Raw genomic sequence first — 17,045 nt, forward strand, 5'->3', positions numbered from 1 at the left:
CTATATAGTCCCCCTGGGCTGGCAGACCAGCTGGCTGATGGCTTGTCCCAAGCTCAGGACTGCCGAAGGATCCCTTTCATTCCTCTTGAAACTCCACCACGTTGGGGCTCTGGGCTGGCATCCCCCGAGTCTGTTAGACTTCTGCCTCTTCCCAGTGGCCGTCACAAATGTGGCTGACGCACTGACCGGGAGATGCTGCCCAGCCTTTGTCAATGTAAAGACAGGCTTTTTGGCGCCTGGGGAACAATCACATGCCCTGGGGAACAGCCTCCCAAGGGAACACATGAGTCGCTCTCAGCAGGGGACAGGCAGTGGGAAAAGAAGGGAAGTTGTGTCTTGCTTGTCTGAGCGATAAACCTCCTCCTCCCTGAGGGGTGCCCTGGGCGAAACGTGCCCTGTACCTTCAGATGTTATTCTAAAGCAAGAGTCTAGAGGTCCCCCTGGACGGCTCCTATGAACCTGTATAGAGAGAGATGTTCATGTCCTTAACCTGAGGACAAAACATCTGTCCAACGCCTGGATTTCAGAGCCCTAAGTTACAACCTAGTTAGCCCAAGGGAGGGAGCCTCAGTCACAGAAAGTTGTAGAAGGTAGTTACGCACACCGTCTAAGTATCTACCATCCACCCAGGCTGGGAGGATGCGAGACCAGCAGCCACGTGACAAGGAGCAGGGGGCCCCAGGGGCCGGCCTTCCACATCACGCTGAACAGAGCAGAGTTCACGCTGGGCCTCTTGACCCGGGTTTATTTTCAGGACTTCTCAGCCTCAAAAAGGCCTTCTAATCAAGTGTTGTTTCCAGTCAGTCTCCCACGGAGAATGAAATGGACTTTTCCTGTTGCCCAACTTAGGTGGAAAGTGAGAGCAAGTGAGCGCTTCAGAAGCAGAGTGGAAGATGCTTTACCTGGAGGGCCCACCACCTGGTGAATCTCCTGGATGTTTACCCCGGAGGAGCTTTCCAGAAACCACCACCCTGCTCTGGCTGCCAGGAGATCCTTCAACCACCACATCCTCCTGGAGACCCTCAGGAAAAAGAATGAGGGGCCCCTCCTTGACCCAGAAGGCTGAAGGTCCCAAGTCCTATTCATTCATTCACTCGCTCATTCACTCATTCAGCAAATATTTGTTTGATCGCCTTCTATGTGTCCATCAGGGAATGGGACAGGCACCGTCCCTGCTCTTACTGAGTTTTTATTCTAACAGGAGAAGAAAATAAAAAAAAAAAAAAGAAACAACTGAATAAACAAGATGATTTCAGAGAGTGTAGGATTAGAATGGGATACAACGGGTTTGCAGGGAGCATCTCCTTTGGATGGCAGGCCAGATAAGGGTCCTCAGGTGAGATACTGCAGATGAGGCCCAGATGACGAGAAGGATCCAGCAAAGATCTATGAAATAGGGTTCCAGGCAGCTGGAACGGGAAGTGCAAAGGCCCTGAGGCAGAAGACCAGCTAATGGGAGTCACAGCAGAAGGGGAGACTGGGGAGAGACAATGTGGCTGATCCTGCAGGGCCTTGGAGCCTCGGTGAGGAGCCAGGCTTTGTCACCACTGCAGTGGGAAGTCACTGGGGGGTTTTAAGCAGGGGACGGAGATGGCTTGATTTTATGCTTTATGAAGAAGACTGCTTTGGCTGCTGTGAGGAAAATGGAAGGAAGGGAGGCAAGAATGGAGCGGGGAAAGCAATGAGGCCAGGGCCCCAGGTCAGAGCTGGCAGAGCGGATGAATGAGGGAAGGTGTTGGGCCCTACAGACCACAAAACACCCCAATTCTCTGCTCTTAAGGAGCTGAGGAGCAGGCATCCCAGCAGCCCAGCCTTGAAGCCTGCGTCCTTCACCTTCTTGAAAAGAATGAGGCCATAGGCCAGAGGGAACTGCATGGCCCAGGGCCCTCAACAGGTACAGTTTTAGGATAGATGTGCTATTCTTCCAAGATACAAATGCTTTCTATTTTTGTTTTAGTCCAGGCAAGTAGGACATCCTGAAGACCATCCCAGGAAGAGGAAGGATGGGCTTGTCTGGAGAGCTGTCTGACACCCCAGCTCCTGCCACCTGGAGAAAAAGAGGTCAGAGGGGTGAAGGATGGGATTGGACAAAATAACAAAGTCATGTGACACCGTGCAGAAGAAGGCATCCCAATGTCTGCCTGGAAGGTAAGCTGAGGACATGAACTACCTTTCTCCCTGGTTTCCTAGTCTACCCACTTCTGCCTCCCTCACTTCTTTTTTTTTTTCCTTCTCCTTCTTCTTTTATTTTTTCACTCTCTCCCATTTTAAATGTGTCTCCTTTGAGTCCATATCATTCAATAGGACAATAACTTCTAATTTGAATATTTTAAAAAGGAAAAAAAATCCTCAGTGGGGGAAAACCAAGACAGACATCAGAGAAACAGAGGTGTAGGTCTTTGGAAATTCTGTTCTATATGGGGAAAAAAAAAAAAAAAGAGAGAGACTGACTCCTGCTACTGCCATCAGAAAAAAAAATAAGCCAACTACCCTACAAAAAGTTCTATCCCAATGATCTCCTATGATGCTCAGTTCATGGTGTACCCAGGGGGGCCTTGGGCCTGCAACCATGCAGGGTCCCCCAATACTACACAGCAAAATCAAGAGAAAGATCCATGGTCTCATATCTGGTAATTTGGGGAATTTGGAAACTGTCTTAAGGAAGCAATTCAAAAGTGAAAAAGAAAAAGCTATATGCACAAAGATATTGATTGTGGTATTGTCTGTGAAACTCATAAATCAAAAATGATAAAGAAATGTCTAAGTAAATGATAACACAAACAACAAGAGTGAATGTAGTCATTAGAATGACACGGCACTGCAAATAGTCCCCACATTAAATGAAACCAATAATGCACATATATTTATCATGGCAACATGTGTTTGTGGACAAAACATTTCAGAAAGCATAGAGAAAATGAAAACAGCTATATTATGGGTGGATGTGGCCATCATACTAATGACTTTTAAATTTTAATATCTGTGAAAGTTATGCAAGCACATAATTTTAAAAATTAATTAAAACTAAAATGCTTGCAGCAAAATATTAGCAGTCCCTTGACCTCCATATCCAAACAAACCACCCCCAATTTCAGTTGTATCTTTTGGTATTTATCTCTGCATTTCTAAATAACAGGTTTATACTGATACTTCTTGATCTTCAACTTTTAACTTCTTACCTGAGAAGATGAGTTTGCGCTTTCCTGCACACACACATGCATGGGTCCTCTCCCCCATTTCCTGGATATAGTTATGTGATCACGTTTTGCTAATCAAACTTTAGTGCTTCCATTATTATAACTATGTAAATATTGTTCAAAGCTAGGCCACATACTATACTATGGTTTCCTTTCTTGCTCAACTTTTTGTTACTCCTACAGTTGCCTTGGTTTTAATTTTCTTTGTTTTCTATGTGTGAATATGTAATTCTTCCTCAAACTCTCTAACAGAACTATAAAATCCTCATAATACAGCAAATATGTCAGATAATCCATCAGCTCCATTTTTTTCTTAGAGATTCCTCCTGGGGCCCTCAGCCATCTTGCTCCAAACTGGGCTAGTTGCTCTCTAGACCAGCTGCACAACTGTGATATTGGAACTTCTCTTCACTATCATTATGGGAATTCCCTTCACCTTCTCTCCACCAGTCAGGGTTCTTGGTTGCAAGTAAAGAAGCTGACTCTCACTGATTAAGCAGGGAAGGAGCTGACAGGTTGTCTGACATATTTGCTGCATTGTGAGGGGTTTAGTAGTTCTGTTGGAGAGTTTGAGGAAGAATTAGTGATTAGTATATTGAAAACAAAGCAAATAAAAATATGAGGCAACTATCAACTCCAGGAAAAGCAAAAAGTTGAACAAGAAAGGAAATATAACTGTAGTACACTATGTGGACTCCATGATACAGAATCATGTCTGATGGCAAAATTGCTGGTATTGCCACTGACTACTGGGTGCTACTTTGTACCCCTGCCACTTCTGTGCCAAGAACTCAACCTTGCAGCCCATCCCCGCTATCACCACCATAACCATGGAAACAACACACGTTTCATCCCTCTCTTCTCTGTCAAAATATAACATAGGTACATTTCATCAGTGGAGCCCACATCACAGGTGCTGGCTGCAGGGGAGTCTTGGAAGAGAGTATTTTTCAGTTCCCATGGTGGGGTAGCTGTTTTTTTCCCTCCCCACTCCCAAGGCTCAAAGTAAGACAACAGCTGAAATACAGAAAGTGATTTGGTGGCTGAGCCAAATGAGAAACAAGAGACAACTGCATATTGTACCACTTGTTCCTCTTTCTTGGTTTACTCTCTCATTTTAGTAGAGCACATCCTCTAGTAGCTTCCTTGAAAAGGGATACAAAGGGTGGGGGTGTGTGTGTGAAGTTTTTGAAAAATGACATGTCTGAAAAATGTCTTCATCCTATTATTTTGCTTGAATGATGATTACAGAATTCTGGGTTGGGAATTAATTTCCCTCAGAAATTTGAAAGAGTTGCTCCACTGTCTTGTAGCTTCTGGTGTTGATTTTGTAAAGTCCAATGCCATTCTGTTCTCTGATCTTCTGTATGTGGCCCCTTTTCCCTGTGCTGGCTTTTAGTAACTTCTCTCTATCTCTGGACTTTTGGAAGTTCATGTTGATGTCCCATAGAACATCTTTTACTTTGATGTAGTGTATCTTTTAAAATATATATATTTATTTATTTTTATTTTTGGCTGCATTGGGTCTTCACTGAGGCACGCAGAATCTTTTTGTTCCGGTGCGCGGGCTCTTCGTTGTGGTGTATGGGCTTCTCTCTAGTTGTAGCGTGTGGGTCTTCTCTCTCTAGTTGTGGTGCGTGGGCTCCAGAGCGTGTGGGCTCTGTAGTTGCGGCACGCGGGCACTCTAGTTGAAGCGCACGGGCTCAGTAGTTGTGGTGCATGTGCTTAGTTGCCCCACGGCATGTGGGACCTTAGTTCCCTGACCAGGGATTGAACCCACGTCCCCCGCATTGGAAGGCAGATTCCTTACCACTGGACCAGCGGGGAAGTCCCTGATATAGTGTATCTTATTATTCATTGGGCTGAGTGCTACACAGAGATTCTTAATGCAAACTCTTGAGTTCTAGATTTTTTTTTTTTCCTGGAGTTTAATAACTTTTCCTTCTCCATTTCTCTCCCTTGAGCTCCTATGAGATGGATACTGGGCCTCCCAAACTGCTCTAATTTTCTTATCTTCTCTTTCTTATTTTCCGTCCCTCAAGTCTTTCTGTCTTACTTTCTAGAAATTCATTGTTCAATCTTCTAACTCTATTCTATTGAAATTTCTACTTCCACTATCCTAGTTTTGATATCCAAGAGCTTATTATTGTTTTATAAATATGCCTTTTTTTAAAACAACCATGTTTATGACTTCTGGGTCTCTGTCTTTCATGTTAGAGGACTCATTCGGCGTGTGCCGATCCAGGCTGCCCGTTCAAATTTAAGAGAGAGGCACTGAAAGGCGCTTGCGCAGGGCTGGTTGCTTGGTAGGTGTCGCTGAGAAGCAGCGTTTTTTCATATGAGGTTGGGTTCCTTAGAGAGAAGTTCAAGGCCCCTGCCTGGAAGATGGGTAGAAGCCAGGCTGCCATGTTCTGGGAACCAGCTAGGAGAGGGTCTGTCTATTCAGCATGCGAACTTTCACTGAATCTTCCTGTTCTCAATACAGAGCCTCCCCTGCCCTCTGCTGCTCTGGTTCAATACTGCCTGCAGGAAACCAGCCATCTTCTGCGGGTGGAGGAGGGAGCTGCCCGGCTGTGTGGCCTGAGAGAGGGGTCTGTGGCTCTAACACACACTTTAAACCAATATTCCTGCTCCAGCGCCGCTCCCCGCCCCCATCGTTGGGAACACTCTGTGGCCCCCATTCTTTAGCCTTTGGTGGGTCGTGTGTACAAGCCAGCTTGCTTCCCTCACAGCCAGGACATTCAACATTCTAAGCTTTGCTTTTCTTTCACCCACCTGCTTCCCATCTTTCAAAAGTTTTGCTCATATCCCTCCCCCTCTATCATCATTTTCTGTTTTCTTAAGGATTTATACCTTTTTATTCCTCTACTCTCATTTTAGTGGGCTTCTGAAACAGAGCAGAGATAAACACATGCATTCAGTTATGTTTTTGTGGAAGTTCATGATAATATTTACCAAGAAATAAAAATCAAGTTTCCAAAGATACACACACAGAAGACTCTCCGGGGAGGATACTCCAACAAGGAAACAATGGTTCTTTCGGGAGGGGGGGTAGGATTATAGAAGAGTGATGCTTGTAATTTTTTTGTATTTTATAAACTTTTGACAGTAAATAGGTATTCTTTACAAATCAAAAAGTAGGAGGGTTAAAAATCATTATTTAAAGGCATCTTCTGAAACACAAATCAAGATAGTGTAAACAGGTGTGTAGCAGAAAAAGAAACTCTAATTCCTCTACACAGGTCTACATAATCCATGGTTTTCGCCTATGTGCTAGAGAGTCCTGGGGTTCCACAGAAGCACCCCAAGGCCTTCAGAGGGTGGCAGGAGTAGGACAGGTGCTCAGTGGGAGGAGTTCTGGGCCAGTCTCTACTTGTACCACAGTGGCACTCTTTTAATCTGCTTTATAGGTTAAAATTCTGCTTAATACTTTGATCTTTTTAAAGAGGTCCACACTAACAAAGAAGTTTGGAAAGTACCGATGAAGACCTAGAAAAAATGAGGTGGGGTTGGGGGAAAGCCTCCAAGGATGACATCATGTAACCTCGTGCCCTACCTGAACCATCAGAAATGACAGTAGCTGCTCGAGCATCCGTATAAGGAAGATGGTGCTGTGCACCCACAGGATACATATGTACCCACACGGCTTGCAAATGGGACCAATCTGCACACTTGCTAATCATACCCAGCTACCCCCAGATACCAAAGGCAGGTGTTCAGCCAAGGCTCGGTCAGTGTCAGTCTCTGACCTCAATTTCTTTGCACAATGAAGGGACTACATTCAGCTTCCAAGCTAATGTCCCAGAAGTTCCAAGGAGCATACTCTTACTGATACAGTGACTGCCAACTCTCTAGAGAAACAGAATGTCCCCACCTAAGGACTCCTTGAGAAGTAATATCAAGTTATGAAAATCCAATCCACTTCCTTCGGAAGAAGGTTTTAATTTTTCTCTCACCAAATAGGTCAGCCCAGCTCCATCATGAACGCAGCAAGTCAAATACCAAATGCTGCAGTTTAATAATGGGCTCCAGGGCTCCTCGGAGCACAGCCACCCCTTCCTTCCCAGGTAGCAGCAACCCTCTCTTGGGAAGCTGGCTGGGGTCTAGTTCACATCCCCCTTCATCGGCTCTGAGCACAAATTTGGGTCACTCTCTTCCTTTTAGCATTCTAGTCCTAAAGAGAAGTTCTCCTTTGGCTAGATAGTCAGAGAGGGTGGATTCCATTCAAATTCTTAACCTATCTACAAAATAACATCTCTTCTTCCCCCACACGCTTGTTGCCTTTGCCCAACCTACCTCTCTGGAATGGTCCAAGAAAGACCAGCAGCAAAGGCCCCTCTGCCTGGCAGATTAAAGATGCTTTGGCATCAATGAGCGTCATTCCGCCCTTGCCTGACTCTGAGCTCCTTATGTGTCTGAAAAAAAAAGAAAAAGAAAGAGAAAGAAAGAAATCTTTAAAAAGAGAAAGTCTCAGAAAACTTCTGTGCATTCTCTTAGAGGACTTTAGCTCAAAAGCAACTGTTTCACCAAGGTTTCCTTTTTGCAAACCAGTCACATTGTGCTTGATGGGCCTTTTTCACCATCTGTGTCAATGCCACCCCCAGCTCCCTTTGGTGGTACTGAAGCAAACCACAGGAACATTTCCAGTGCCCGAAGCAGGAATTCATATACATACAGATGACTCAGATCATTTTTAGAGTTGTTTGTTGTTTTGTTTGGTTTTTGAAAGCAAAGTAAGTGATCTGAGACAAGCCTGGGTTCAAGTTCCATTCAATGGCTGCAAAAAGCGGGTCTGTGAACTTGAGGTCCCCATTCAAGACCCAAATTGCATCATAAAGGAAGATTCATCCCTGCTTGCTGGAGATGAAAAGGAAGGGTGTGTGGGGAGGGGTCGCCCCACTCGCTGCATCTGTGGTGCTTCTTTCCCTACTGTGGGCGGCTCCTGGAAATAATCTGACCCCAGAGACAGAAAGACACCTGAGTTCCGAGAGCCCAGGCGGCTGGGTTCCAGCAGCAGGACCTGGCCCCCCACACTTCCCCCCAGCTACCTGCACAGCAGGATTCTCCTGCCTGGAACCCACTGGGCTCCTGAAGAGCAGGAAACCTAAACCACTGGTTTCTCCATGAGACAAAAAGCCCAGTCCTAGGAAGCCGTTGGAAAAGGTGCCATTCCAAGAAGACATTTCCCAAGGTCCAAGCTGGAATTCTCCCGGCTGCCAGCCTAATCCCTGGAAGGATACCCCATGGACCCTGCTGCAGGAGCCCAGGAACATGGGCTTGGATGGTCCCTCCATTTAGCATCCAGGTGAGGATGGCAAGGCACTTCCCAAGGCACTGTCACCAGAGAAACGGGAGGTCAGCGACAAGAGCTAAGAAAGAAATAACTTCCATTCTGACCAAGGGAGTTAATTAACAATAGGACAAAAAACAACAGCTCAGTCACAGGGAAATGAGACAGGATCGTAGAGAAAGCACTTTCGAAACGAGGAGAGACGAAGCAAAAAGAGTGATGGAGCCGAGAGCATGAAAGGTTAGAGAAAAATTAGTCCTTAGGAATTCAGGTCAGGAAATAGGGAGCCGGGACAGAATTCACAAGAGGGGGCCAGCGAGGACGTCTTTTGCTCTGGCCCTCACGCTGGCCGGGACCTCAGGAGCTGGGTCTACCGCCCTCTAGCCCTCTGGGTTCAAGGGCAAAGCTTTGGGAGGCAACGCTAGGAATGGCCAGAGCGCAGGATGCTCGGTCCCGAATCGGGGGCAGGGGGAGGGGAGGGCGCGCGCGGCAACTGCTCGGTCCCTGACAAGTAAACAGCTTGCCCCGAACAGGCGCGCGTCCTCGTCCAGAGCCCGGCTGAGGGCCCTGCTCATTCCCATCTAGGGCGGTAGCGGGACACCCCGGATTCCCCCCCGGAGGCATAAAAGGGATGCAACGAGATCAGAAAAGGAGAGCATGAACCAGCCCACACCAGAGAATCACATCGCGAGAGCGGCCCGCTGCCTCGGCCTCCCCAACGGGGTCCGGGCCGCCCCGGGAACGCGCCTCCTCCCCCAGACCCCACGCGCCCCCGGGCCCCGGATCGCCCCAGGCGGACAAAGCCCGGCGCTGGGCGGGGCGGGGCGGGGCGTGCGCGGTGTGGGGGGTGCACTGGGACCCCGCAGACGCCCGCACAGGTGGGCTCCGTACCGGGTGTCGGTGCCGGGGGCGGGGCCCGGTCTCCCTGGAGACGGTTGCCCAGGGGACGCGGCGGGCGGGTCCCGGAGCGATGGGAGGGCGCGAGCCTCTGGGCGGCGGCGCGGAGCCCGCGGGGGCCTGAGGGCAGGCCCGCGGCACGGAGCGGGTGAGCGGGGCATCCGCTGAGGGGCGCGGTCCTGGGCGGGGCCCGGACAACGGGCCGACGCGGGCAGGGCCAGGGGGCGGGGCGTCCCCGGGGCTGGGGCGGGGCCAGCGGCGGCGCGGGCACCGTCGGCAAATTCTCACAGCCCCAGCCAGGCGAAGCTCTGGAGAGCAGGCGTCCGCTGCGCGCCTCGTGGACGCCGCTGCAAATCCTCCCGGACCCCCGCTGCTCCCTGCTGGCGGGTGGGGTTGCGCCTGGAGTCGGGAACCTCAGTCGCCGCTGGACTCCGGACGGCTTGCGCACGCTGGCCCTGGCCCCCCTTCTGCCTTGTAACCAGAGGATAGAAAATGCCACCTGCCAAGTGAGCCAGGGCCGGTCGTCCGCCAAACTGCTTTCCGCTCCCGGGTTCCCAGGGAATCACCAGAAAGGGCGGGGCAAGGGGCCAGTGTCACTTGTCGGGAGCCGGGGTCACCCGAGTAATTGGCCAGCCCTGGCTCTGTGCTCAAATCCAGTGTGCGGGCCGTTCCCCAGCCGCTGGGCCTCCCTCTCCATCGGAGTTCCCCTCACATGTCGGATTTAGAAAATAAATGGGTTAACCCGGGACTTTCACGATACACCTATTCATTACAATGAACTATGCGTGCTGGCATAGCGTGCGTGCAATAGCGCGGTCATCCCCCTGCACTTTGCTCCAGTTTTTATCCAGGCATCACACTGTAAAGTGGGTATTGTTCTTCCTTGGGTTGTAAATGAAGCCGAAGCTCAGAGGGCAAGGAACTCACACACACACAGACACACACACGTCCGCACCCGATCCCACAGCCTCTTAGCAGCAGAGCTAGCTCGGAAGCACTTTGGACTGGTACCGGGCCCACACGCTTCTTGCCCTGCAACGTCCCAGGTCCCATCGAATGTTTTTTCGGGTCCACAGCCGTACTTCAATCTGTCACAGTGGAGCGCAAGGGGAGGAAGGGAGTGCGAGGTTCAGAGTGACCCCAGGGGGTCCCACCCGGGCGGGGCAGACGCGGGGCAGAACAAAGTGGCCTGAGGCACAGCCCTCGGTGGTCCCAACTGCTCCGCCCGTTTCCGCCTCCAGCGAGGGTTCCAGGTGAGGCGCCCAAGGCAGGGCCCGCCCATCCGAGCCCAAAGAGCCTCCCTCCGCCCCAGCGTCGCCTAGAGCCTGCGAAGAGGGCAGGAGAAAAACTCGGCCAGGAGCTCCCGGGAATGTGGAAGAAGCCTGGGATGCGCAGACCAGGCGGCCCGGCCGTGGAGGTCCCGGGACCCTCGATGAGCTCTGCGTCGCCAACCCCAGCACCCCTGTCAGGGCCGGGGTTCCGGGCGCCCCGGCCACCTCGAGAAGAGAGAGGGGGTTCAGGATGGGAGGATCCCCCTCCGTATCCCGTCTCCGGATGTCACACACAGACACACTCACAAAAACATACACTAGCATGCACGTTCACACACACACACGCACTCGGGCAGTTACGTAAATTGACACAATGACGCACAAAGTCACACACTCCCGTACAAGTACTCAGACACAGAGACCGAAGACACACACACACACTCTATGTAAACACACAATGACACAGACGCCGAGACCACAGACACAGACGCACTCTTGCGCATTCACACTCAACCTTACTCTCTACCCGCACAGCGCAGCGGGCTGTGCACTTTGCCGACCATCTCTGGAGAAGGCGGAGCCTGGCCACTGGGTGGGAACCGCCCCGCACCCAACCCAGGGCTCCACCGCCTGGCTTCCTCCACCCCCACCTTCACTCCTGGGGACGCTGGCGGCTCGAACCCGGACTCAGCCCGGGTAGGGAGGGGAACCTCGGGGCCGGGGGGGGGGCAGGACCGCCTTTGACCCACAGGAAGGGGGTTTCCCAGGATGAAAAATAAGCCTCAGGGTCACAGCTGGACCTTGGATGGGCAGACAGAGGCTGGGAGGGGTTCTCTGACTGCCATCCTGACTGGGGAGGGGTTGTATCCCTAACAACCCCCAACCAGGAAGGGATAATGACCCCTCAGGGCCAGGCCACCAAAGAGATTTTCCAAGGGGCAGACAGGCTTTGGCTGTTCCCATCTCCGTAGGTGGGTGCCCTTCTCCCCAGGCCCCCTATCCTGCAGACTTCCTTTCTCTCCAGCCTGGGTCTGGTTGAAAGTCAAGCTCAAAGACAAGGTCCCCATTAGCAATGTTCAAATTGGGGTATTATTTTCCTCTGGAGCCAAGAGAAAAACCCAAGATTCTTTGAAATGGCAAAAGCCACAGAAGTCATCCTGCGTGTATTCACAGATGTAGTGGAACTGCACTGACAAACTCCCAAAAGATACATAATGTAATCAGTTGTTTGGGAGAGAATTAAGTGAATTAATACAGACACATGGAAAGTCTCTAGAACAGTGCCGGGTGTGTATACTAACCACTGAGAAGTGTTTGCTCTCACAGATGGGAAAGACACAAAGAGATGCAGCAACCTGGCAGAGAGGGAAGAAAAATCAAAGTCTCCTGATCTCCTCGTTCCAAGCTAAGGGATCTTAAGTCCTTTCTGAAATACTAGTGAGGGTATAAAGAAATTAGTTTAGTGGATAAATAAATTAGTTTCACCATTGTTAGAAAGAATAGGGAAATTAGATCCCCAGTCCTCTACGAGCGACTGCCAGAAGGAGTGGATCCTCTTTATAAGCTCCCGAGCTTGAGGCAAGAAATACGAAGAGCCTCTGCTCGCACCCACGAGAACCCTTGGTACCTTCAGCAGACCTGTAAGAGGGAAGTTGATCTGCTCCACGAGGCACTCCTTCTTCTCCCCATCCCGACACTTCCGCGTGAGCTCGCTGTGATGAAATGTCAGCTTCTCTCTGCTGCCCACCGATATCCCAGCCTCCAACCTTCCTGGAATTCTGCTTGGCTCTTCGTATTCAAACCTGGCACTCAGCATTGCAGGGGGTCAGAATATGTCAACCCTAAATATGCCACTTTGGCATATTGATTATTTTGAATGAAAAGGAGCTGATAAACAGCCAGTGCACAAAGGACACTCTGAACCTTCTTTATCCCCTAAAAGCAGGAAGTAAATCTCCCATGTGAAAGGGATCTTCCCTGTTCCGGGAGGAAGAAGGCATCCCTAACCACCAGAGACAGGGAGTTTAGGGCCAAGGAGGCTGTGTAAACAAACCTGGTTAACTTCTTTTTTTTTTTTTTTTTTTTTAAAGAAATTTATTTATTTTTGGCTGCGTTGGGTCTTCGTTGCTGCTCTCAGGGCTTTCTCTAGTTGCGGCGAGCGGGGGCTACTCTTCCTTGCGGTGCGCGGGCTTCTCATTGTGGTGGCTTCTCTTGTTGCGGAGCACAGGCTCTAGGCACATGGGCTTCAGTAGTTGTGGCTCACGGGTTCTAGAGCGCAGGCTCAGTAGTTGTGGCACACGGGCTCAGTTGCTCCGCGGCGTGTGGGATCTTCCTGGACCAGGGATCGAACCCGTGTCCCCTTCATTGGCAGGCGGATTCTTAACCATTGCGCCACCAGGGAAGTCCCAAACCTTGTTAACTTCTTCACCATCTTACTACCCCTAGCCCAAACCCCTTGTCTTTTCAATTCTTCACAAATTGTTTGTCTAAAAGATACAAAAGCTTTCTGCTCTGGTGACTTCTTTGAGTCTCATATCTTTGGGGGGCTTCCATACATATGTATGTGTTTAAATTTGTTATTCTTCTGTTACTCTGTCTTTTTATTATGGGGCAGGTGTGGGAAGGTCTCAGGGGAGAACTTAGAAGGAAAATCATTTTTCTTTCTCTATAGCATTTTTAGGTGTGGTCAGGTAAGAAAGCTGAGTAGGGACAAGACTAAAAAGGCTACAGTTGAAAAAAAAAAAGATGAAACTAACAACAACCAAAAAAACAAAAAACAAACAGTTAAATGTTTGTTTTAAGTTCTATTGGGAAAAACAGGAAGACTCTGAAAAATAATCCTCCTCAAAGGCAGAAGACAGTTACCACAGTTATTCACATCATTCCCCTGTCCTTTTGTTCCCTTGATCTTTTTACTCTCAAGGCACAAGGATGAGGGAACCTAATTACAGGAGTGTCTGGCTCCTGCTTGCCTGCCATCTTTACATATTTTCATTAATCTTTGAGACTCTCACCCCCAGGTAACTCAAAAAGTGGCTCATCTGTAGTTAAAAAGCAAAGTTAATTAGAATCTGGAGCTTCCTTCTTTCTTTTGCCAATTCCCCAAGCTTAGACCAAAAAAGTCTGTCTGAACTGAGGCTTCCAGAGTTTGTGATCTGGGGGTGGGGGAGGGGAGGCACAGATTTAAAAAGTGATGCTCAAGTCTGCAATGCAACATGTCAACCCAAAAGCACGCGTGGTTGCAGGGAATCTCCCCAGGAAAGGAAGGAGCACCAGCCCTGGAGTTAGATCTGCCTTCGGATGACTGTCCTGATCTCTCCAGAGCCATATCCTCCCCTGTAAAAGAAGAGCCACCAGACATCGCCGACTTGGCCAGTAGAGGTAAGGAGCAATGGGACAGCACAGGTAGGGGGCTTCCAGCCGGACCTCGCGGTGGGGCACCTGGTTATATCCTGCATTCCACCACGGTTTCCTGTGAGTCTTAGGTTTTCAATTCTAGCATGTGATCCTTGTGGGAGGACATGATGTCTTAGACTTTTTAATACATTTTAGAGAAGAAAAGCTATTCCTCTGTTTCTGGAAAAGGTCAATTGTGAATTTTTATTCTGAGAAAATTAGAGTAAGGGGATAAAAAGGGTGCCTGGAACATCAGGGGACTGTGTGAATCACACATCAAAGCTCACGAAAGATACCCCGGGGGACTCGGGAAACTGACCTTCTTCTCCTTGTGAAAACCTCTAGATGTGTTTGAGAAGCCGTTGAGGGTAAGGAAATTCAACTAAGGGCTAGGAAATTTTTAAAAGTTGGGTCCAAACTTGAAGAAGGTAAAAAGAATGAATCTGGCAATATTAGACTAAACATATTTACTGAGCTGCAGCTTAAAGATCATTTAGTTAAGACGGGGGCAGGGGGCTTGTGTAAGTCACACAATCAGATCCACAGCAGTCAGCACCTGGGAGATACCAAAGTGCACAGCACCTAGTGGCAGGGCAGGAATAAAGATGCAGACGTAGAGAATGGACTTGAGGACACGGGGTGGTGGGGGAGGGGGAAGGGGAAGCTGGGATGAAGTGAGAGAGTAGCATGGACATATATACACTACCAAATGTAAAATAGATAGCTAGTGGGCAGCTGCTGCATAGCACAGGGAGATCAACTCGATGCTTTGTGATGACCTAGAGGGATGGGATAGGGAGGGTGGGAGGGAGGCTCAAGACGGAGGGGATATGGGGATATATGAATACATATAGCTGATTCACTTTGTTGTACAGCAGAAATTAACACAACATTGTAAAGCATTTATACTCCAATAAAGATGTGAAAAAAAAAAAAAAAGTGGGCAGCGGCAGAGGGAACAGCAGCTAACATGTTCTGGCCCATACAACATGGCAGTCATCATGCTAAATGCTTTTACATTTATCATGAAGGCTTTAAAACATGGTGGCCAATTCTCATAGAAAAGGCATCTATGTCTCCTCCCCTTAAATCTGGGTGGGCTTTTGACTTCCTTGACTAAGAGAGTATAGCAGGAGTAGTGCTAAGTGACTTGAGAGTTTAGGTCATAAAAGGTCATACAGCTTCCACTTTGGTTTGGAACCAAGCACCAATGCTTGTTTTTGGAGTTCTGGCATCAAGAAAGTGTGACCCAGAGCCGCCATGCTGTGAGGAAGCCCAAGCCAGAAAAAGAAGCCAGTGCAGGCACTCAGGTTGACAGTCCCATCTGAGCCCAGCCTTTGAGTCATCCCTGCCCAGGCAACTAGACAAGTGAAGAAACTTCCAGGTGATTCCAGTACCCCCCCCAACCCGATGTTCAAGTAATCCGCAGCCCTTTGAGAGTCTTCCCTGCTGACCCCAGACACCACAGAACACAGCCAAGCTGTCCTGTCCAGCCCTGTCTGAGTTCCTGGCCCACGGAATCCATGCCCATAATAAAAACACTTGTTACTTGGCATCTCTAAGTTTGGTGTGGTTTGTGCAGCAGTACATACCTGGGACTTTATCTTATCAAATCATCAAAACAACCCCACAAGGTAGGTATTATCATCATCTCCTTAAGGAAACTGAGGCCCAAGACTTACCCAAAGTTACACAATAAGCGGCTGAGCAGGGATCAGAGCCCACATCTACCAACAACTAAAACTGCTTCTAACAAGGAATCATCCACCTCCTGTAGGGCACAAGAGTCGATTTTTTTGTGCACGATATATGCTCATTTTATCATGACCCAGTCCTGCCCCTCAAGACAATCTTACAGACCACTTGGAAAAGGAGGGGTCTCCGGAGACTCTGTTAGATGATGTGACCAGGTGCCCTGGTGGGAAATGGTCAAAACCACCGGGATGAGTCCTGGGCCTGTTCTAGTCAATACCCTTCTTGACGACGGGAATGAAAGGAAATTCAAAAACTGGCTCACCCATTCGATAGAAGTGCAAACAGAATTCACAAATACCTGGAGAAAGAATCTGTAAAAATTATTCTAACAGAAGTGGGTAAATCTGGTAGAACCAAGTTCAAGGCTATAGATAGTTACATGTCAAGCTCCCTAATTACAAATACAGAGTAGGGGGAGAGGGAAGAGGCCTCAATAGAGCATGGAGCCCAGAGAACTCAGAGCTGACCCAAAGCTCATTCAGAGGCAGCACCATAAGCCCTTCATGAACGAGCCCGCTGGGTCCTGGATCTCATAAGGACCATTCTCTATATGAAACTATATCCAGGTACTTGCCTTTCCTGGTAGTCACACCTTTGTGCAGCTCCCCCACCCACATTATAGCAGGGTTGTGACCAAAAGAATATGGCAGAGTGATGCCAGGTCACCTTCTAGATTACGTTATAAAAGACCGTGGGGCTTCGGTCTTGGGCAATCTTTGTCTCTTTCTCTCATCTATTTTTCTCTTTCTCTCATCTATTTTTCTCTTTCATCTATTTTTCTCTTTCTCTCATCTATTTTGTTTTCTCTTTTCTCTTTCTGTCATCTTTAACTCTGGGCTAAGCCAGCAGCCATGTTGTAAGGACACTCAAGCTGCCCTATGAAGAAGCCCACATGGCAAGGAACTGACACATCAAAACCTTGGCAGGTACCTCCAGCCACATATACCTGCAGCCCCAGCTGCTCCCAGATTCTGACCCAAAGAAACCGAGATGGTAAGTGTTTGTTGTTTAAGCTAAGTTTTGGGATAACTTGTTACCTAGCAATAGATAACTAATACACTAATGGCTGCCGTGTTCCTTGCTGTGTGGCCCAGCACCTGCTCCAGGCTTAGTATAGCAGAGTCTCTGTCCAATGCCTGTGACTGAATAAACAGTCAGTACAAACAACTCCTCCACTGTAATTATGAGTCAGACACGTTCCTAAAGAATCAGCAACAGGCCGAGTGAAAGAAGCCAGCC

The 17,045-nt window shown here is 48.9% G+C and overlaps 1 protein-coding gene across 6 annotated transcripts in view; it reads right to left on the reverse strand.

Moving 5' to 3' along the window:
* The window catches only part of PIK3CD (phosphatidylinositol-4,5-bisphosphate 3-kinase catalytic subunit delta), a 50,601-nt gene that overhangs the window by 21,469 nt on the left and 12,087 nt on the right, over window positions 1-17,045 (reverse strand). For 4 of the 6 annotated variants that reach the window (XM_082461084.1, XM_082461083.1, XM_082461082.1 and 1 more), the window contains exons 1-2: window positions 9,379-9,518; window positions 7,494-7,612 (exon numbers count right to left, since the gene is read on the reverse strand). The exons of 1 other annotated variant lie outside the window; for it this stretch is intronic. The gene's annotated coding sequence lies outside the window, so the exon portion shown is untranslated. Of the gene's footprint in view, window positions 1-7,493; window positions 7,613-9,378; window positions 9,519-17,045 lie in introns of those variants that run through there. One more of the 6 variants, XM_082461080.1, reaches the window with a different exon arrangement.

This window comes from Balaenoptera physalus (assembly GCF_965194825.1).
Source record: "Balaenoptera physalus genome assembly, chromosome: 1".
NCBI classification, from domain to species: domain Eukaryota; kingdom Metazoa; phylum Chordata; class Mammalia; order Artiodactyla; family Balaenopteridae; genus Balaenoptera; species Balaenoptera physalus.